This window comes from Gracilinanus agilis, chromosome 1 (assembly GCF_016433145.1).
Source record: "Gracilinanus agilis isolate LMUSP501 chromosome 1, AgileGrace, whole genome shotgun sequence".
Lineage (NCBI taxonomy): Eukaryota > Metazoa > Chordata > Mammalia > Didelphimorphia > Didelphidae > Gracilinanus > Gracilinanus agilis.
Window position 1 is genome coordinate 604,757,911 of NC_058130.1, and position 22,499 is coordinate 604,780,409.

Below are 22,499 nucleotides of genomic sequence, written 5' to 3' on the forward strand. Positions count from 1 at the left end.
AGAGAGAGAGAGAGAGAGAGAGAGAGAGAGAGAGAGAGAGAGAGAGAGAGAGAGAGAGAGAGAGGTGAACTATCATACCGAGGGTGTGAGGCTGGGCAACTAGGGATGTCATGATGATCTCAACATAATAAGGAAGTTAGGAAAAGGGAAAGGTTTTGACTTAATTTTTAATGTCTGAAGGACATCTAGTTTGAAATATCTGAAAAAAAGTTGAAGATGTGAGACTGGAGAGTTGGAGATGGCAAGTGAATCTCTAGGACCTGATGAATTCAAGTGAAATAGTTTATAGGGAGAACAGAAAATGGCCCAGGATAAGGTGATATGGTGGTCACCCATTCATTGTTAGCTAGTGTAATTTGGATAAAGAGTCAGAAAAATTAGGCAAGTCAGTACACTCTAGCTGGAAGTGGAGATAAGGAAACATTTTTTGATTGCAAACCTTGATGCAAATGGGCCAGAACTATTTTTCCCAGTGTTTATCTCTGTCAATTCTACCTTTGTGATTTCCCTTGTAGAGAGACTCTTCTCTCCTCTTTTCCTGCTACTTCTTTGGTGCAGTCTCCCATCACTTCATGCCTAAACTATTGCAATGGTGTACTGGTTGGTCTTCCAGTTTCAAGTCTCTCCTTATTATAACCAATTCTCAACTCAGCTATCAAAGTGATCTACAAAAGTGGGGTCTGATCATATTGCCTCACCACCTCCACCCCCACCTTCCAAATTCAGTGAACTCCAGTGTTTCCCTCTTACCTCCAGGATCAAATATAAGATCTTCTATTTGGGCTTTCAAAGTCCTTGATAAACTAATCTCCATTTACCTTTCCAATTTCTTTCCACTTTATTTCCCTCCTATACTAGAGGATCTAGTGACTCTGATTTCCTTGCTGTCCATCCCAAATGATACTGTCTCCTGACTCTAGGCATTTCCCTGGCTGACTCCATTGATTAGAATTTTCTCCTTCTTCCTCCTCATTCCACCTCTTGGCTTCCTTGGTTTCCTTTAAGTCCCTGTTAAAATCCCATCTTCTGCACAAAATCTTTCCTTGCCTCTCATAATGTTAGTCCCTTCTATTAGAGATTACCTCTAATAAGTTACCTGTAAATTTCTTGTTTGTCATAGCCATTTGCATGTCCTCTCCACCATTAGATTGGGAACTCTTTAAAGCACAAATACTGTTTTTGCCCATTTTTTTATCCTCAGTGTTTAGCATAGTGTGGGGCACATAATAAATATTTAATAAATGCTGTTGACTTTATTTTATCTCCTGGTTCATGCTTGGTCACACTTCAAAAGCAATTCTATCCTTGGGCAAAACTATAGAATCAGAAGGTTATGTATTGGTTATTCAGCTATGTATGACCTACTCCTTTCTATGAGTTTTTTTAAATGCTTACTTTCTGTCTTAGAAACAATACTGTGTATTGATTCCAAGGCAAGAAAGCAATAAGGGCTGAGGAATGGAGTTTAAGTGATTTACTCAGGAAGTATGAGGTCATATTTGAACCCAAGACTTCCCAATTCTAAGCCTGTTTCTTCAATACACTGAACCACCTTCTGTGACTTTTGTATGCAAACCACCACATCAAAAATTATTAAGCCTAAATTGATTCCTTACTGTAACATGGAGGTGCAACCTCAGATTCTTGAAGGTCTTGTTACTAGAGAACAAGCTCTGGCAGGTCATATTAAGATACAAAGCTTTCAAATCTGGGCCCCAAGATGAGTCTGTGCCAATTGTTTGAGGGTAAGTTAAGAAACTGTTCCCATCAAAAGGCTGACCACCAGGGAACAGCGGGGTGACTCAGTGGATTGAGAGTCAGTCCCAGAAACAGGAGGTCTTGGGTTCAAATTTGACCTTAGATATTTCCTAGCTATGTGACCCTGGGCAAGTCACTTAACCCCCATTGCCTAGCCCTTACCACTCTTCTGCCTTAGAACCAATACATAGTGTTGATTCTAAGATAGAAGGTAAGGGTTTAAAAAAAAAAAGAAAAAAAAGGCTGACCACCAGATCACAATATCTCAGGAAATCAGCTACTAAGGCACCTGAGGTTCTAATGAAATAGTACATCTTTGGAATATGGAACTCAAGTTCTTCCCATTAGCCTCTGAAGCAATTTTTGTCCCTGTAGCACATTTACCATCCTAATCCAAAACTTTTAGTTTGGTGGAAAAATTGTTTCTTAGAAGAATCACTCCAAATACATTTATTAAGGGCTGTTTTGAGTAAAACATCAACTTCTTCTTTGTTTTTGTTATAAAAATGATCTTTTCATGCTGGAAGATTAATAAGAATTTTAAGATAATTCACATTCCAGTCAACACCTTTAGTAATTTAAAGAATTGAAATAACAAGACTCTGCAACAGCAATCATTCTTTAATTAGAGTACACTTAGAGCCAGAGTTGCTAATGTGTGATTTGAGTAGATGCAAAGGGGTGGGCCCTTGTGAAGTTGTGTAGCAGCACTGGCCAAGAAGTCATTTCAGGTTTGATCGTTAAAGTGTGGGTAATTATAACTTAAACCTACTAACTCCCAGGCTGTGGAGAAGTGAATCATTTCTTTCTTTCTCCTTCTTATTATAGTTTCTCCTTCATCTTTTTTTTAAGGGATGCTTCTTTTCCCCTAGCATGTACCTAGATTTCTAGGTGCTACCCTGTGACAAGTGGCATGGGAGGCGCAACACTTACCACTGACTCATAGTGTCTGCACTGTGTAGTAAACAATTACCTAAAGGATTTTGTCCTTTCTTTTAGAAAATGGTAAAAGGTATCTTGAGCTATTAATGATAAATTGCATGATATAAAATACTTTATTATCAATATGATGTCATATTCTGCAATTATGAGCAAGGAGATAGTATCTCTGAATTTCAGAGTTGGTTTTCAATTAGCAATAATCGCACCTCAGTTAAAACTCATTGGCTATGATACTGCCACTGTGCAAAGCTATGAATTTCAGGGTTGGAAGAGATCTCAGTGGACCTTTGATCCAACCAGTACCTTAACAAGGATCCTTTCTGTGCCATTTAGATACCTGCAAATACAAATTGTCTATTTATATATGTATTATTATCTATAGGTCTATACACACACATATAGAGACAGAAAGAGACAAAGAGAGAAAGAGAGAGGGTGTGAGAGAGAGCAAGAGAGAGTGCGAGAGAGAAAGGCAGAGAGAGAGGAGATGGGGAGGGGAAGGGAGTGAGAGAGAAAAAGAGAGAGGAAAGATGGGGAGGGGAGGGACGAAGTGAGGGAGAGAGAGAGAGAGAGAGACAGAGAGAGAGAGAGACAGAGAGAGAGATGGAGGGGAGGGAGGGAGAGAGAGCAATTATAAGGGTAGGCTCTAGAAGCTTGGACTGGAGAAAAGCCTTTTTTACAGTCTTTGAATTGAATTTTGTAGGAAACCAGAGATTCTAATGATGAGGTAGAAGAGCGCTACAGTCATGAGAGTCAGCCAGTGAAAAACACAGAAATGTGAGATAGAATGTCATATGAAGAAGAGCCCACTGAAAATTTCTGAGAAGATAAGTGACATGGCCAGATCTATGAGTTAGGAAGTTTGTCTTGTCAGCTAAGTGGAAGATGGATTGGGGATGGGAGAGACTGGAAGGAAGGAAGGAGGCCAATTAGGAGACTATTACAATAATTAGTCCAGGAAAGGGGTACTGTGGGCCTTTAGGCAATTTCCATAGTTAATAGTTGGTTCTCACCAATCTCTTTAGCAGCAGTGTGTGACTTATCTAACTAGTGAATAAACCCAGGGCCATAGAAGTGAATTAAGTGAATTAAGATTTATGTAATTTGGGGGGGGGGCATCCTAAAATGTATAAAAGAAATGACTAAATTTTAATAAGAAATAAGATATCCTTAATACTACACTTAACAGAAACAGTGAGTTACTATCGAAAAAATGATGGATTTCAAGTCAAAGGACCCAGATTCAAATTCTGACTTATCTACTTACTATTATCTGTGTACATGGCCTTCCCAAATCACTTCCCCATTTGGAACTGAGTTTCTTCATCCATAAAATGAAGGCACTAGGCCTACATGATTACTGAGATTTCTTCCAGCTTTCAGTCCTAATTCCACTCCAGATGGTCCCCTGACCCTTGGCCACCCCTCAGTCCCAGAGATGAATTTTTGTGGCAACAGAAGGAGCCTCTTAGATAAGTGGATGGCAGGTGTGGAGAGGGAAATAAACTGGCTAATTAGCAGGTGGTTCTGAGCTCCAGTCTTCTTGAAGAGAAGGGAGATTTTTTCCAACACCATCATTGTGAAGGATTGATAAGCTTTCCTAGACCATAATGCAGGAGAGTAAGACTTATATTTTGCTGTGCAATACAAATATGAGTAATTTGGACTATGCCAACCCAATGGGAAGTGATTTGCCTAAGAACCTTAGGTTTGTTTCCTTTGAGAAGAAATTTAAACCTTTATGGTGTCTAGTATAGAACTGGTAGGCTATAGAGATCATTGGGGTGGTAAATCAGACTTGGTAGAATGTGAGTTTGCATCTCCAACTGGAGGGTCTGAATCCTTAGGGGGGCATTAATTACAGGGCATCACTATAATGCTATTGATCTTTAGGGTTATTGGGGTTTAGACACTTCTACTCTAGCCCTTGGTTCCTTCCACAACTGAGTCTGAAGCTAGCCTATGGAATGCAGAAAGGCAGGCTTTTTTCTCTTCCTGCTTCAGCCATCCAGGTGGGCTCTCAGGTCCCTAGTCTCTGGTCTCTAATCTGTGTTGAACTCTTTCTAGATCCTTTAACTAATTCTAACAAGTCTTATCTATTCTTTTTTATAGTCCAATAAAAAGGAATAGTACCAATTCTTTATGGCCTGAGCTAAATATATTGGACCCAATACTGAGACTTGATCAGTCAGCCAATAAACATTTATTAAGCATCTACCATGTGTTGGCCATGATATTAAGTGCTGGGAATAAAAGAAAGGTAAAAAACAGTTTAGATCCTTGAGGAAGTCACAGTTTAATAGAAGAGTTCATAATCTCTTTGGGGATTTCTTACTTATTTAGGTGGCATAATCTGACATCTTCCCAAATAACAAAAATCTGAAACAAGAGGCTAAATTTTTTAAATCTATCAAATTGACCAGACCCTATTGGGAAATACATAATATGCATTATTTCAATTTCATGAGCTATAGAATTTTCATTTCCTTGCTATCTTTCCCTATTTCAATCAAATGCTTCAGCTTAGTTTTGGCGAAAATTGTGAAAAATCAGCAAATTCTTCTGTGCTAGAGGAAGTCTGCTAAAATACTTAAGGGTTTAAGGAAAAGTCTTTTAAATGTAATTTACTCATAGGTAGATTATGGGATTCTGAGAGAATATACCTTTTTTTCAAGTGTAACAACCCTTGGCAAAGCGTTTGGTTGTTGTTTTTGTTCAGTTTCAGCTATGTCTGACTCTTTGTGACCCCATTTGAGAGTTCCTTCATCTGTCAAATAAGTGAATAGGACTAGATCATTTCTCTGATCCCATTTCCCTCTATAATTCTGAGTTAATGATATTTCTACTAGTATTGGGACTGGTGAACATTGCATCAGGTTTCCAGGGACTGGCCTAAAATGTCTTAAACATAGCAGACTTGCTTTTGTTAGTTGTGTGAGTAATTTTTCAAAGGAGCTACAATGTTTTCTCTTTTGAAACCTCTCCATGAATATTTATTTTATTTTATTTTTTACTTTGAATATTTTCATCTAGTTTCATGTTTCATGTTCTTTCCCTCTCCCCCCAACCCCCCAACCCCCCTTAGCTGATGCACAATTCTCTCCATGAATATTTAAAGAGAAAACAATAGCTTAGAAAATAATAACAATAAAACCAATAACTTGTATGGGGTACTTGTACATAAGTGATAAAGGCTTCAAGTCTTATTTTTTGACTCCTACACACACATGCATTCCCTTGTTTCTAGACAGGATCACAATTTTGACAAATTCTGAATTTCAAAATCATGAGGCTCCTTAACTTCTCAGAGGCCTATTATTCTTGGTTAGATACATTGACTCTCCTTCCAGCTCTCCTTAGGTACTTTTTTCTTATCTCCCTCCTACTGATGAAGGAAGGAAAAGCTACCTCCCATTCTCATCTCATGCCCATCTCAGAAAATTCACGTTCTATGACTAATCCCTCAAGAATAGAAAAAAGCAGGCATATGCCCTATTTTTTAAAGAAGATAGTGATTGTGTATGTGTATTTAACTTGTATATGGGCAACAATGTAGAAAGTATAAATCCTTCTCTTTTCCTCTCCCTTTCTCTCATCTCTGTCACCTCTTCTACCTCAGCCATTATCTCTGATCTCATCACTTTATCCTCATCACTTTCAGTTGCTAAGGATAAAGACGTTAATCTGTTACTTTTTTGTGTGCTTTGTAGGAGCAAAATACATATTTCTACAGATGCTGAATTTCTAAGAATCTTAATACGTTTCTCCTTTTCCCTTTCTTTGCCTCTTTCCTCCATTCCTCCATTGCCTCACTTCAGAAAATTCTTTTTAAATGTTGTCTTAGGAACATAGCTGTCTAGAACATTTAAGCTTATTTACTTTCTTCCACAGACTAAAGATAAATTAAACAATGCTTATTCCCAATGGCTTTGAGCAGGAGCATTTGGCTCCTTTAAATATAATCCTGGCTAAATATTATTCAATTTCTGTAATCTTAGACATAATGTGAATGCATATGTTTTAATTTCTGTCAGAGATGTGTTTTTCACATTACTGGTGATGGACTAGTGATGTTTGCTTGGCCCTTGGATAGCAGAAATTTCTTTAAGGAAACTTTACATTAACTGGAGCAATAGGGCCTCCTAAGGGAGGGATAGGAGGCAGCAAGTACCAGGCAATTCAAAACATCACAACCACATTAACTATGACCTCTGTTTGGACCTTGATAGAGAAAGCCTAGTCCTCTGAACTTAACGGCCTTGAGAATATGTGTCCCCCAAAGCCCAAGCCCTGCTTCTAGCACTAGATCCTGTAGCCACCACTCAGTACAGAATTCCTAGTGGAAAAGGGGACCATTTTCTTCATCACTACCAACCACTGATCAACTGCCATACTGAGAGTGGTGCAGAATCCCTGTGAGTGGCAATGATCCACCAGACCTGCCTGATCTTGTTTCCAGCCCATTCTTCGTGGCCACCATATGGGGAAATGACTCATGTGGAGAAGGGCTCTGCCATCCCCACCAACTACTAACCAACTCCATCCACAGGGAGCCAAGCCAATCAGACAGAAGCAATATGGTACCATGAGAGAGAAATAAGAGGCAGCACATGCCGGGGAAGTTTCCACTTTTACTGCCATATTCCCACAGACTCTGATAGGGACAGCCCAGGGTCCTGATCCAAGAGCCTTTGGAATAGCAATGCTTTGAACTTAATGTTTGCAGTTATTATCCTGGTGAGCAGCTCTTGTGGAGATAGAGCCTGGCAACTGCTTCTGTGGATGGTATAGTTACATCTATCTTTTGAAGACTCCAAAGCAAAGGTTCTCATCACCAAAGTTTCTTTTGCACAGTCAAATGATTCAAATTACCAGGAACTGATAGGATTTTAAATCGGAAATGGCATTAAAGAAGAGGTTTTGCCATTTACTTTGCAGCTACGCTATAAGTACTATGGCCCCTTTCCCTTTGACTTGCAAAGGAAATCTTCCATCTGTGTTGTCATGCTCTTTGGAATATGACTACCTTGACAGCAGGGACTGACTTACTTCCCTATTCATGATCTCAGCACTTAGCACAGTGTTTTTCACATAATGAATACTAAAAAATGCTTCCTTCATTCATATACTCATCCATTCATTTCCCTGTTACAGATGGGGATATACAGAAAGCATGGCTCAGGGGGAAAAGTTCTGGATTTGGAGTTAAAAAAACTTGGATTCAAATCTAGGTCGAGAATTCTAGCAATATGGCCACAGACAAGGCAGTTAAACTATCTGTATCTGTTTCTCTAAAATGGATATATTAGTTTCCCTACCTATCTCATTAGATTGTGATGAGAAATTGTTTCAAAAGCCTTGATCTAGACTATACACTCCTTGAGGACATGAAATCTTTCCTGTTTAACAAATAAATATCTATAGGTATGTGTCTGTCTGTCTATCTATCTATCTATCTATCTATCTATCTATCTATCTATCTATCTCTATCTCCCTATCACCTCTGTGTGTGTCTCTATCATCTCTCCATTATTTATCTATCTATTTATCTGTTTGTCTGTCTATCCATGTGGATTTACACACATGCATAGGCTTCTCTGAACTCAGTTTTCTCATCTATAAAATGAAGTGGTAGAACTCAGTGATCTTTTAAGGTCCGGTCCAACTCTAGATCTAAAATCTCAGGATGGGAAGGCATGTGATTGGCATTCCTGGAGGGAATACTCCCATAAATGAAATGTTGAATCCGCTGAAGTATGTGCATGTTTCTGTATGGTCACAGTACACAGAACTATACCTTCACCTGAAGATGATGGGGCACCGATATCAGAACTTGACTTTGGATTGTGAAATAGATTTCATTTCTCCTTAGAATTTTACTCCAACAAAAGACTTTTACATTTCTCATATGTTCATTTTGTTCTATTTTTCTCATGTGACCTGTTTGTCATTGTAATTCTAATTTAATTATGTATTCAGACACTTGAGGCCTTGATTAATTAATTTTATGAGTATTGTTATATATATACATATATAATAGCTAGATGTTCCCCAAAATATAATATATAAACATATATATATAATAGCTAGATGTTCCCCAAAATATAATATATAAACATATATATATAGCTAGATGTTCCCTGAAAACATTGCTATAAATCTCATTAAATAGAACCAGCATTAGAAAATTCATTTAGTCTGCTTTGAAAGTAAATATATACATATATTTGTGTTATATGTATATATTATCAACACATAATGTGTTGTATTATAATAGAGTCTCATGTTTCTTTTGAGATGTGTAAATTTAGTGATATATCTATTCTAGATGTTCATTTGAAATTTTTTTCCTGATTTCTGGTAAAATCTTCTGAGTTCATATTAATCTGATTAGCCACAGCATTAGTATATAATGCCAATAATATCTGTTTCTACTCTCAACCAAAATTACTGTTCCTTAACGAAAATAAGGTCCTCTTTCGAAGATCAAAAAGATTAATATTTTTAAAAATCTTCCTTTCTTTCCCATTTCATCTGAAATTACAAGGAGGCAGACTTGATCAAAGCCATTTTGTGAAAATGTATTTTGAGAGGATTCAGAGGACATTTGTTTCCTGGGGTAACTTAATTTCAGGAAGGTTAAAGAGCAGAATAAGAACTTGGGCCATAGACCTACCTTTCTCATGACTTGCAAGAAGAGTTTTATGGTTCAGGGGGTATGGGATCTTGAAGATTTTAATTTGGCTTTTTTGTTTCCAGTAGGCATAAAGTATGCTTCCAGTTGATACTCAGGCACATACATTCTAGCAGCCATGGTGATATGTGAGAGTAGATATATATTACATGAATTCACTAGTATTTAGCTTAGCATCATTATCATAGTTTTATTGGGGAAAATAAAACCAAGGAGGTTTTTATCTCATCCCACACAAATTAGCAAAGATGAAAAAAGATGGAAATAGTAAATGCTGAATGAGCTTTGAGAAGAAAGGTACATTGATGCACTGTGGGTAGAACTATAAAGTATAAGCTATAAACTATATAAAGTATAAAATTAGACTAACTTTTCTGGATTTCAAGTTGGAATTATGCTATAAAAGTGACTAAATTTTCCCTACTCTTTAAGCTAGCAATCCTGCTACTACTCATGAACCCAAAGGAAATTTGAGAGAAACAATTCCAATATGTATTAAAATATTTGAGTCAGCATTCTTTGTGGTGGCCAAGAACCTGGACAAATGAGTGTCCATTGTTTGGGGGGAAAGACTGAAAATTTTATGGTGTATGAATGAAATGGAATATTAAAGTGCATTAATAAATGGTGAATGTGAAGAACACTGAGAAATGTGGATAAGATTTACAAGTACTGTAACAATGTGTATAGTGACTACAGCAAAAGAAATAGGAAGATCACTAAAAAGAATATGAATGATGAGTAAAAGAAAACCTAATGAAAGCCCTAAAGAGGAGATAATGGAACATTTGTTATTCCTCAGAGCAGAATGGTAAGAATCCATGGTTGTTCCTGAATCATTTCAGTTGAGTCCAACTCTGTGACCCCATTTGGGGTTTTCTTGACAAAGACACTGGAATAGTTTGTCATTTCTTTCTCTAACTCATTTTACAGATGAGTAACTGAAGCCAACAGGGTTAAGTGACTTGGCCAAGGTCACGCAACTAGTCAGTGTCTGAGGCCAGATTTGAACTCAGGAAGGTGAGTTTTCCTGACTCCAGGCTTAGTGCTCTATTCACTGAGTCATCTCACTGTCCACTTAGCATATGTATATTGCTTTCAATCTTGTGAAGAATGTTACAAATAGCTCTTTTTATCATCATGATGATGTAGGGAGGAAGATATTATTATCCCAATTTTATAGATGAGGAACTGAAGAAAGCAAGATTAAGTGACTTGGCCAGGAACACGCAGTTTATAAGTGTCTGAGACCAGATTTGAATTTAGGAAGATAAATCTTCTTGATGCCTGTCCTGACACTTTATCTACTGTGCCATCTAATTGTTATTATAGGAAACTACTAGGATATAATATTATATGGATTCTTACACAAGTTTTCTATATCAATTCTTTCTTTTTTTTTTAAGATAAATCGGAGTTGGACTTCAAGTGAGGAAGACCTGGATTCAAACCTTGCCTCTGACACTAGCTATGTGTTATGGTCAACCAATCAATTAACAATCATTTTTATTATGATCTAGCACTGTGAAAATCAACATCTCTGAGCCTCACTTTTTTCATCTGTAAAAATGAGGTTGCACTTAGAAGGTCCTTTCTAGTTCAGAATCTATGATCATAAGATTGCATTACTAGTTAGTTAATGAAAGAATAGAGCCTAGTGTCTGTGTGTCCTGATTCCAAATTAACTACTCATTCAAATATTTAACAAATATTTGAGTACATACTATTTGAAAGTTATATTAGGTATTGCAGATTTATTGATCAATCTAAAGCTTCATTTTCATAAATATAAGGAACTCCCAATGTGGAAACATTCTCCCTACTCCCTTGCAAATGAACAATTCACTTAAAATTTTGAGTTATAGAGTTGCCAGGGATACTGGGAGGCTGTAACCTGCCATGGTAAACCCACATCTTTTAGACACCAAGTTTAGCCTTCTGTCCACTATGCCATGATGCCTGCAGCCAGGTGCTAGAGACAAGAACAAATATGATGCGGTCCTTGTCCTCAAAGAGTTTACATTCCTCTTAGTCTAGAACTCTTTTGATTATATTACAATTCTGATGGACTTGTATTCTTGATTGGTCCCTTACCAAACTGTTTGATTTTACTCTTTGTGCTCCTATACTAAAACCCATAATGCCTCAGGCAGGAAGGTCCATGGGTCCCTTCTTGACATTGTACCAGATTTATATATTATTGTAAGATTAGATGTGTTCATAATACACTGAAGTTGGGAAAACATTTTTTGTTCATAAAACTTTCCCTCTCTGGGTTAATTACAACCTGATCTTCATTTGATGGGGCAGTGAATCAGTCTCAGTGTATGAGGATGGTACTCTAGGGTCAAGCAATTATTTGGTATTAAAAATATACTCTTTTTGGTTATCTTCTGGACATCATACTCATGGCTAGTACCTTGCATTTAAGAATTATTCAACACATTTTTGCTTAATGAATGAAGAACGACAAAAGAATAACTCTGAGAGCAGAGACAATGCTGTCTACTACATCCACTATTTCTATCCACTTTATTGACTTTGTTCCTTTTTCCTTTTTCATCTCTGGCTCTTTTGAATTTTAGTGATTTAAATTACAGTTCTTTTTCAACTGTCAACATAGGTGTATGCTGTAGTTTCTGTGTATGCTAAGCAAAAGATGTCATTTGTCATAAACATTTTTATTGATAGAATCTCTCTGAAGGGGAATTAGGTGATTCATGGATGGAGTACTGTACCTGGAGTCAGGAAGACTTGAGCTTAGACCAGTCACTGAGAAATCAGTGACTTAACCCTGTTTGCCTCAGTTTCTTCATCTGTAAAATGAGTTGGAGAAGGAAATGGCAAACCACTCTAGCAGGGGTCATGAATAGTTGGACACAATTGAAAGGACAACAATAAAATCTATACTAATAGATCAAAACACTGCATAGATAATGGTTTCAGTAAAGAATATGCTAATTTCCTTTTGAATAAGATGGAAAGATGTGGGTCAGATGAGCCATTGAGGTAAATTCAGAATTTGGAGACCTAAAGAATAAATGGAAGGGGGCAGCTCTGTGGCTCAGTGGATTGAGAGCCAGACTTAGAGATGGAAAGTGCTGGGTTCAGATCTGACCTCAGACATTTCCTAGCTATGTGCTCTCAGGCAAGTCATTTAACTCGGATTGAGTATTGATTCTAAGATAGAAGGTAAGGATTTTTTCAAAAGAGTAAATGGAAGTTGGAATTTTGGGAAGAGCATGAAGATAGATATGGGAATTGTAATCCTCTCAAGGAACTCACTGTTTCCTTGGCCTACTCTCTTTATCTCACACATTTGGCTTGAGTCTCTGTACCCAGGTATTAGTTTGCTTGCTTGCTTCCTGCTTATACTTCTCTGGTTACCACAGAACCCTAGACTTGATGCCTAGCTCTCTGGACTTTTGGTCCCTCTGCATCTTTTCCTATGTATTAACCACATAGCTGCTAGGCATAAAGACTATGTTCCAGAACCCTCTAACTAGTGAGATTTCTGGTCTGAAGAGCTAAAAAGTATTGAAAATCATATATATACTGATCTTAGATATTGTCATCATGGGAACAGGAATGGCACTTTTGATACATCTCTGGTACTGTAGTAATTGTCTGAATCCCAACTCCCAATCCATGGGTAACATTACCCTTTCCTTTCAAGTTCCTCTTCCTCTTTGTCTTCTCTCTGATTGAACCTGCTAGGTCTTATATGAGTGACTCACTAGGAAAGTTGGAGGGTTTGTTGACTAATTACAGAGTTTTGTTTTTAATTTATGTAATGTGTTTTGGAAACGCTTTATAAGCAATAACAGTGAACCAGGAACATGGGAAGCAATGCTTATGCTTTCTAATATGAGAGATGACCCTGATGGCACCTCTTATTTACATCCAAACTTTGAAATCATCCTTAGTTAACCATGAGGGGACAGTGCTTGTGGGATCATGAGGAATTTAAAAGAAAATTAAAATGATTACTTTTGACAAGCATGGATGAAGAAAATATCCCAGTGGGTGTTGAATGAAAAGTTAGAAATTATTTAGGAGTGTGTGAACCAGGGATCATAAATGTGTTCTTCAAAAGCAAGGAAAGGGAGGAAATAAGCATTTATTTATTAAATGACTAATCTTTGGCAGCATGCTAAGCATTTTACAAATATTATCTCATTTGATACTTATAACAACCATTGGGGTAGGAGCCATAATTATCTCCATTTTACATTTGAGAAAGATGAGGCAACCAAAGGTTAAGTAACTTGTTCAGGGTCACATAGATAATGTGTCTGAGGCTGGATTTGAATTCAGATCTTCGTTACTCCAGGTCCAGAGATCTATTTATTGTGCCATTTAGAAGCTTCAAAGAAAAGCATCTACTGCTGTCTTTCACTTCTATGCTCTTGAACATGATGCTTCCTTCTAGGTCCCCTCTGCCTCTTTTACACCTTCTGAAATCCTTCCTTTCTTTCAAGGTCCAGATTAAGTTCTCCATTTCACTGAAGTCTTCCTTCATCTTCCTCAGAGCCTCCTCTAGCTCAGAAATGATTCATTCCTCTTGGAATCTCTCTGACTACACTGTTGGATCTTCTGATGCATTTAATGATTTCCTAGTTTGTGATTTGTATACATGTTTTGTTCCTCTATTAGAATGGAAACTCTTCGAGGACAAGGAAGTGTTTGTGTGCATGTGTGTGTAGTGTGTGTATGTGTACATGTATGTGTATCTTTCTATCCTCAGTAGTATTTAGAATAGTGTCTGGCACATAATAAGGTCTCTAAAAATACCTTTTTATGCTATATTTTAATATCAGACACTAGGGGAAACAAAGATTTTTTTAAAATGTGACTTAGTCTTTTTATAAAAAAGCCTTAGACTATGGAAACCTGCCATGAATTGGTAAATATTATGGGAATGTTATTAATGATTCTGTGTGATTCCAGGTAAAGGGAACAAAAGAGCCACAAGGCCAAAGAGACCACCCAGTCCCAATGGGATTGGTGAGAAACTGCACAGTGTCAAGGTCAAAAAGACCGTATCAATCCAGGTAGGATTGGTAGAAATTTTATGCCAATACTAAAGGACTTAAAACTTAGTGTTAGGTTTGCAGTTGCAGTTTTTCTGACATATGTTAGAGGCCAGACTTCCCTTTGCTTCATCCTAGTCAAATACCAAAGGTTGGCCATGTCATCCTGGCTCACCCTTTCCCTGAGAAGTGCAGGCAAATCAGACCAGGGAAAGACATTTCCCTTTTGACACACACACAAAAAAATTTGGTCCTTTTCTTTCTCTTATAAGTGTGGCAACTTTCTGTAGTCATGGCTACTGAATGGGTAATTCCACTTTACAAGAATATGGAGCTGTCAAGATGAACATTGTATGGCTAACTGGCCCAATCAAATGATGCCCCATTGATTCTTGGAATTTATGCCATTAATAACTACCCCAAGAGGTAAAGCCATTATCTTTTAAAAATTGATGAAATTTCATAAATGGAGAGGTAATATTATCCTTATCTTTAAATAAGTTTAATATATTATCAATTATATTTTTTGTTCAATAATTCCATCACCAATATGCATTTACTGAGCCCCTATTATATGCAAAGCATGATGCTAAGTACTAGTGAGAAAAAGAGGTTAAAAGATCATAAAGAGTTGGAAGGGTCCTTAGAAGTCACCTACAGACTGTAAGACTAAAAATGAAGGAATACTCCAAGTATTTAAATTTATAGGATTTAGTAACAACAAAATGAGAGAGAAAAGGGGTTGCTTCATCTGAGTGAGCAGAGTGAAGAGCCAGAGACCCAGCAGCCTACCATGCTCGAGCCAAAGCCAAAGCTCCCAAAAAAGTCCCTTAGCGTAGGTTTCAGCAAATTTATAAATAAACCCACACCAGGGTGCAACACCAGGATGCAAGTCAAGGGAACCCTGGGAAGAGTAAAGAATGCTGGGAAATGAAGTCCTCAGGGTACAAATTTTTAAAACACACAAGACAAACACTGGTAGTTTTTACTCAAGGAAAGTGAGGCGCCAAGAAGAAAACAAGCTTTTCCATGGTAAATAGGTAAGCTTTGATGTAGTTCCTGGTACACAATTGGCACTCAGTAACTGTGAATTTGCTATATGGATGGGAGGATTGTTTCTTAGTTGACAGCACTTTCATTTTCCACATATGGCTTCCTTATGGGTGTAGAGTAGGAGGAATAAGAACAGAACTATTCTTTTGCAATAAGAGATGAAGGAAGAAATTAATGATGTTATGCATATAACAGCTTTACTTTCTAGCTTTTTCATCTTTTTTTTTTAGGCTATCTCATCTAGTCTGAAAAGTGCAGTAGCCAATCCCACTGTTGATAAGCTCTGACACTTTAATTGCTCTGTTTTTCTGACTTGGGCTGGTTTAGCCTTCCTTAGGAAGTCTTGATGCCCTCCTAGGGCCCACCATTTTGCTGCCAGACTTATTGTGGAAACCCAAATGCTTTGAACCCTACTCCATTGCAGAATCCAAAACTTAAGTGAGCCATGATATTTTCTCAATGATAGAGATTACATCCTGCCTATCATAGCCTCCTAAATTGTTATCTTTTTAGCAAGGTTATAAAAGCATAGATATAGACCTTGTGGGTTACTGAGAGACTAGCTAATCCAGTATTTTTGTTTTAAAGGTGAGAAAGCTGAGACCCAGAAAAGTGTCGTGAATTGTCCAAGGTCACACAATAAATTGCAAAGGATTATGAGAAGAGAAAGCAACATAGCTCAATATCTATCCTCTTGATTTGTTTTCAGACTAGGTTTAGTATTAGAATATATGGTATGTTTATGCCTCTGGCAGTCTCCACAACTGCTGATCACTGCTTTTAACATCTCTAAAAAGAGTTGTTCTGTAAAGGCATCTTTTGTGCTTGTCTTCCCCCCAGTGGATATGTAAAAAGTAATTTTAAGATGATGGCTCATCCATTTAAGCTCTTCTCTCCCTCCAGGAGGTATCTCTCACTACCTCTATTCAGTGATGGTACTTAGTGAAATAAAAATGAGGTATCATCTGTTTGGGGATGAGGCTGAGTTCTATATTAGCCATTTACCACTTGATCTTGACAAGATAATTTTATAACTCATGTAATGCCTAGGAAAAGGGTTGGGCTGAAAGCCGGCTGACTGAGGGTCAACCTAAGTCAAACATAAATGATGTCAATGGACAGTAGGAAAAGCTAGAGGGTGCCGTCAACATAGCTTTGATCCTTGAAGCTGAATGGATTGTGTTAACTTCTGGCCAGTTTTCTCATGGCTTAGAGAGGGCCCAAGCTGATGTCGGGAGTCTGAGATTTCTCTTATCCATTCCCTCAGAGTTTATGCACTTTCTTCTGAGAGAAGGTCTTTAAGGGTAGAAGAAGCATGGCGATAGACACTCCTACACCCTCCATAGGACTCACTATTCAAGTAATCAAATAGAGCCTTCATCTTATCGATTTTGAGAGTTCTTCCAATTGGGCATGATGGACACTATTGTAATGGGGTGCAGATAGCACCCAATCTATTCCTGCTCTCCTTTCCAAAATTTATTCATTCCCTCCCATATACTCACCACAGAAAGTCTATCCAATATGCTGGTGAGACTTAATTTCTCCTGATTTCACAAAGATGCTAGTGGAGTATGTGGTTGTTCACACTATTACTCTTTACCAATATTCTTTTTCAATCAACTATTTCCCTTAGGAAATGCTTTATTTCTGGTCTTCTAAGTACTTTATTTGTCATATGTAGATTATGATTGAGGCTTTTCTTTTTTTTCAACAAAGAATGGAAAAGAAAATTAGAAAGTTTTGATTAAAAAATTCTCATTTCCTTCGAAGAGAGAAAGGAATTAATGGAGGCTCCCTTTTCCTAAGTTCCTTGAGGGGAGTTAGATGAAGCAATACAGTGAAGTAGAAAAAGCCCCGTCGCTGAAGTTAGCAGGACTAGGTTTAAATATTAGGTAAGATGCTTAACACTATACCTCATGATCTTAGGCAAGTCATTTATAGTCATTTATAATTCCAGGGACTCTTCATACCTTCATCTGCAGAAAGGGTTGTGTGTTTTACTAAAGGGACTCTCAGAGCCCAATAACTCTAGATTTATAACTCTATTATGTTAAGTAGTTAGCTAGAAACCAAACATTTACTAAGTACCCACTAGATGCCAGGCACTGTTCTAAACACTTTATAGAGATTATTTCATTTGGTCCTCCAGCACCATTTCTACTGGCAACATTTGGTTCACTGGCAACCCTAGTGCTATTGTCATCTCTATTTTACAGATATGGAAACTGAGGCAAATAGAACTAAACCAAGTTCACACATGTAAAAATTAAGGCTAACAGAGTTTGAGCAAAAGATCACAGACAGACCTACTGAGCTGAATGAAGAGCTAGCTAAAGTTGAACTCAGCTTTTCCTAATTCCAAGCCCAAGGTCTATCCTTCATGTACCTACTTCTGTTGTAACTTTCACATGTATGTTACCATATGCACAACTGATGCTCAATAATTACTTTTTTAGTTAATAAATAGGTTATTCACTTAGGAAGAGTATATTTAAACTCAAAGAACGCATGTTGAAAATATTTACTTTCAACCAAAGGGCATATGTGGTCTTGTGCCAACTTGTTCTATGAAAAGACAGATGAAATGACATTATAAGGGGGATAGTTCCATAGAAACAACATTATTTATGAAATCATAAGATGATGGAATTTTCCTGGCATTTACTAAGATAAGGGATTCAAGTGATAATTGGGAGAATTTCTGGCCACCTGATTACATTTTGGGTGATTGAATAAGCAGTATTACAGTATTATTCCTCAGCATCAGAAGTGGAGTTTGGTGAATTCCTGATGTGAAACAATATTAGTGTGAGCAATGGTCTGAAGGATATGACTCTACTTGGGGCTTATTCTGGGCACAACTGATAGGATCAACAAACCAATTGGAGCCTTAACAGTGGGGCTGATAAAGGTATGTGGAGATAATTTGTATTGAAAATTACATCATAAATTCTCTAAGAGATATTAAATTGTACATGAAATACCAAAGATATCTGTTATGGGGACCATTAAGCAGCCTGTCAACAGGAAAGCAGATGCCAGGGATAAATATGCAACTTTACTTGATAAATCCAAGAGTATAAAGCAGTCCAGAAATAGAGCACCCTGGCAGAAAGACATTTTTGTAAGTGATTTTTCTCATAAGTGATATGTAGTAGAGTTCAATGTGAATAGAAATGACTGGGGAAAATGGAGGTATTTCAATTACAATCATCAACTCATAATGTAAATGGGAAGGAAACAATATCAGTCTATTTTCAATTCATGTACTTAGGGGAGTAGGAAATGGCGTAAAATTAATTAACCCAGAATAGCTATAATTTAAGGATTGTAACTCAACTTACATCTCATTCAGAACTCCAGAGAATTAGAGCCCAAGTAGATCATGGGAAATCAGCTCCAACCCAGTCTCCTGGATCCAGTTCAAATGTCTTCTCCTCTCTGAGGTCTGTCCCAGCGATCTCTAGTCAAAGGAAGGGTCCTACCACCCACAAACCTCACAGAGCCCTTCAATTATTACTGCTGTCTTATGCACTTTATATGTACTACTTTTAACTATGGTTGTTTGTGGGTCAGTATACGACATTTCTCCAAAACTGTGAGATCCCCTGGAGAACAGGGACCAAGCCTTCTTTCATCTTTGAATCTTCATCAGAGGTTAGTACAGAGAAGAGAGGTTTTAACAAGGGATGGGAAAGTATTAGCACCTACAGAGACACTTGGTATTCCAAAGATCTAAAACAAAAGGAAAAGGAGTGAGTGGGTCCAAAGGATCTGAGAAGGTAAAGAGCGAAAAAGAGGTGGGGTATGTAAAAGACCCTTTTATGTTTTCCTACTATTTCCTACTAGTACTTTCTCCAGGGATAAGAATAGGGAAGAATCCAGGAGTATGTTGGCAGTAACTCCAATCTGCTTGTTAAATTTTCACTGTGTATCTTTGCACCTCAGAAAATAGCAAGTGCTACAAATCAGAGCTTGAGTTTTTGTCTTGTTGATTGTCTAGACCAGTGATGGGCAAACTTTTTAAAGAGGGGGCCAAAGGAAAGGAAATGCTCATCTGTTGGTCTGTTTCTAAGGCAACTCTTTTGAAGTTTCATTGTATTGTATCCTACTCATTGTATTCGTCAGATTAGGAATAACGTCCTGTAGCTGGATAGAACATTTCAGGGGGCCACATCTGGCCTGCAGGCCGTAGTTTGCCCATCATTGGTCTAGACTTAAGAAAGTGATGGAGAAAATGTTAAAGATGTGGATTAAATTAAAAAATGTGTTGCAGGTACAATTTTTTTCTTCCAGAGAGCCAATTGTTAAAGATTCACCAGCATATCTCTGGTAGATTGATCAACTGACCAATCTTAAACACTTGCAATGGGATAGGCACTGTGTTAGACATCAGGGATACAAGTACAGAAGTGATAGGAAATTTCATTGTTTTTCAGCTTGATCAAGAAAAGAATAAACTCTGGATGAAAGCCACAAATGGTGTTGAGGTGGCCTTGAGGGCTATTCCTGCTTTTGCTTCTGTTATATCTTCTAAAGCACTAAGCACAGATGTTCAGTAAGTTTATTGTTGTTCAATCATTTGCAGTTGTATCCAATTCTTTAAGACTCCTTTTGGGGTTGTCTTAGCAGAGATATTGAACTGGTTTATCATTTTCTTTTCCAGCTCATTTTACAGATGGGGAAACTGAGGCCAAGAGGATTAAGTGACTTGCCCAGGGTCACAAAGTAAGTATCTGAGGTCAGATTTGAACTCAGGAAGATGAATCTTCCTGACTGCAGGCCTGGCACTCTATCACCTAGTTGCCTTTGCTCCGTAAGTACTTGTATACCAAATGGACATAAGGTAGTTCAAATAGAGAAGACACTAGTAGCTGGGGGAATCAGGAAAGACATCCTAGAGAAAGTGTCCTGTGAAATGAATTCCTATCTTACCTTCATTTTAGATATATTCTTCATCTTCTTGTATATGCACATCTTGCTTCCCCTTTTAGCAGGTAACCTCCTTAAAGGCAGGGATTTTTTTTTCAGTTTTGTCTTTGTATCCAGTGCTTAGGTCAGTGTCTGGAACATGGAAGGGGCTTTATAAATGCTTGTTAATCAATGAATCAATAGGACATAGGCTTTTATGCTGTCAAGAAACTCTGGCTTCTAGAGTTCTTGATTTTTTAAAATTAAATGTTTGATTTTTTCCAAAGTACACGTTGATGCAATTTTTAGTAATGATTTTCTGACACCACAATCCATATTCTCTTCTTCCCTTGTATCCTTCCTCCCTCCCAAGAAGGCAGGTAATATGATATAGATTATATACAGGCTATCATATAATATATATTTCCTTGTGAATCATGTTGTGAAATAGAGCCCTTTATTCTTTAGCCCTTACAGACTCTATCATCATCTTTACTCATCTTCATCCCAGAAATCGAATCCTTTCCCCCTTGGCTCTCTCCCCAGCCTTGGTCCAGATGGAGCTCCTTTCTTTAGTCATGGGAACTACCTACCACCAGTAGCTTGTAGCTGGGGGAGTCACTTCCCCTGCCAAGCAGGTAAGTGGAAAAATAACGTCCAATAGTACTGTGTGTGTATTGGGGATAAGGGAGGCTTTTGCATACCACATTGGAATTTGGTGCATTTTCCCATTATTACATGGAGTGATTAGGTTCTATAGTTGTATTAATCCAATTCTCCAAAAGGGATGTATATAACTCAGGTGGTTTCACTCTGGGATTTCAGGCCAGTTCCTCAGATTTCAAATCCATTGTTCTTTCTTTGCTATCCATTTAAACCTGGTGCTGCTGCAGAACAGAGACTGTCTTTTGTCTTATCTATATACGCAGTGCTTAGCACAGTGCCTGGCACATATTAGGTGCTTAATAAATGTTTACTGATAGATTTTTGATGGTGTTATGCTGGAAATTACTTCCCTAGATGCATTTATGATTTTGCTTTCAGTAGTCACCCTAGGTACACGGGTCTTGAGGGATACCTGAATGCTTGGAATGCCTAAACTGCTTTAGGAGTTGTTGTTGGTTAAATCAATAAAAGAATCAAAAAAACTCTTAAGCCCTAAATCATTGTGTCTTTGAATACTTTCTTGAAATTTTCTGGCTGTGAGAAATCACTAGAGGGCGCCCAGTCTCAACACTTTTCTTTCTTTTTAAAAAAATTATTTCTTTTTATTGATTTATTTGTTACATTAAAGTTCCCAGGTATCTCCCTCCTTCTCTCCCCTCCCCACACTAGAGAAGGCATCAGTTGAACAAAAAAAAATACAGTATTTAAAACGGTCTTGCTTGTTTCCATTTATCACTTCTTCTTAAGTAAGTATAGTCAGATGTTACCAGGGTATTAGACTCCTTCTTCAGTTCAAGGTATTGGAACTTTGGACTGGAAACTCCCCTTGGGTTCCCAGGCTAATTCTGGGGTGTTTAGGACTCCTGACAGGTCCTATACTGCAGACCACAAAAGTGGCCTACAGCTACTGTAATGATGATGGGGAAGGAGTGGTAATCAAAAAGTGGTTGTCCCAGGGACTCTTCTCTCTAGGTGTGTGTTGGGAAAAATCATAATTTTAATTTTGAGATAATTTCCTCTTGAATATGATTTTTATGATAGCCTCTGGAGTTCAAGTAGAACCCCTGGTGCTCTCCTACATCCCTGGCACTCTGATGTCCTGACCAGGACTTATTCTTTAATGTCATAAATAATATTATTACTTAATCGGAATATTCCTTCACATTAAACTTTCCCAGGGCTAGTTAGGCATACCTTAAGTTTTTATTCCACACCCCCTCTTTGCCCCCCACCCCAGTGACTTTGAATTCATTTTAGATAGAAAGATAGGGTCTAGGTCTATAATTTCATTGTTATAGTTTTAATGAGGCCACTGAGGAAATTTCCCCTGCTAACCTAAGTGGACACTTTTGCAACAAATAATCTTAGAGACTTGTCTGGAATACTGAGTAGACATTAAGGGACTTGCCAAAGGTCACACAACAGGATCTGCCAGGGGG

At 37.7% G+C, this 22,499-nt stretch overlaps 1 protein-coding gene and 1 non-coding gene across 2 annotated transcripts in view; both read right to left on the bottom strand.

The window, feature by feature from the left end:
• PHACTR1 (phosphatase and actin regulator 1) overlaps window positions 1-22,499 on the bottom strand; it is a 647,986-nt gene that overhangs the window by 384,348 nt on the left and 241,139 nt on the right. The gene's annotated exons all lie outside the window — the stretch shown is intronic.
• On the bottom strand, window positions 2,805-2,951 carry LOC123232611. Its single transcript, XR_006505149.1, has one exon. It is a non-coding gene; the product is annotated as a U4 spliceosomal RNA (small nuclear RNA).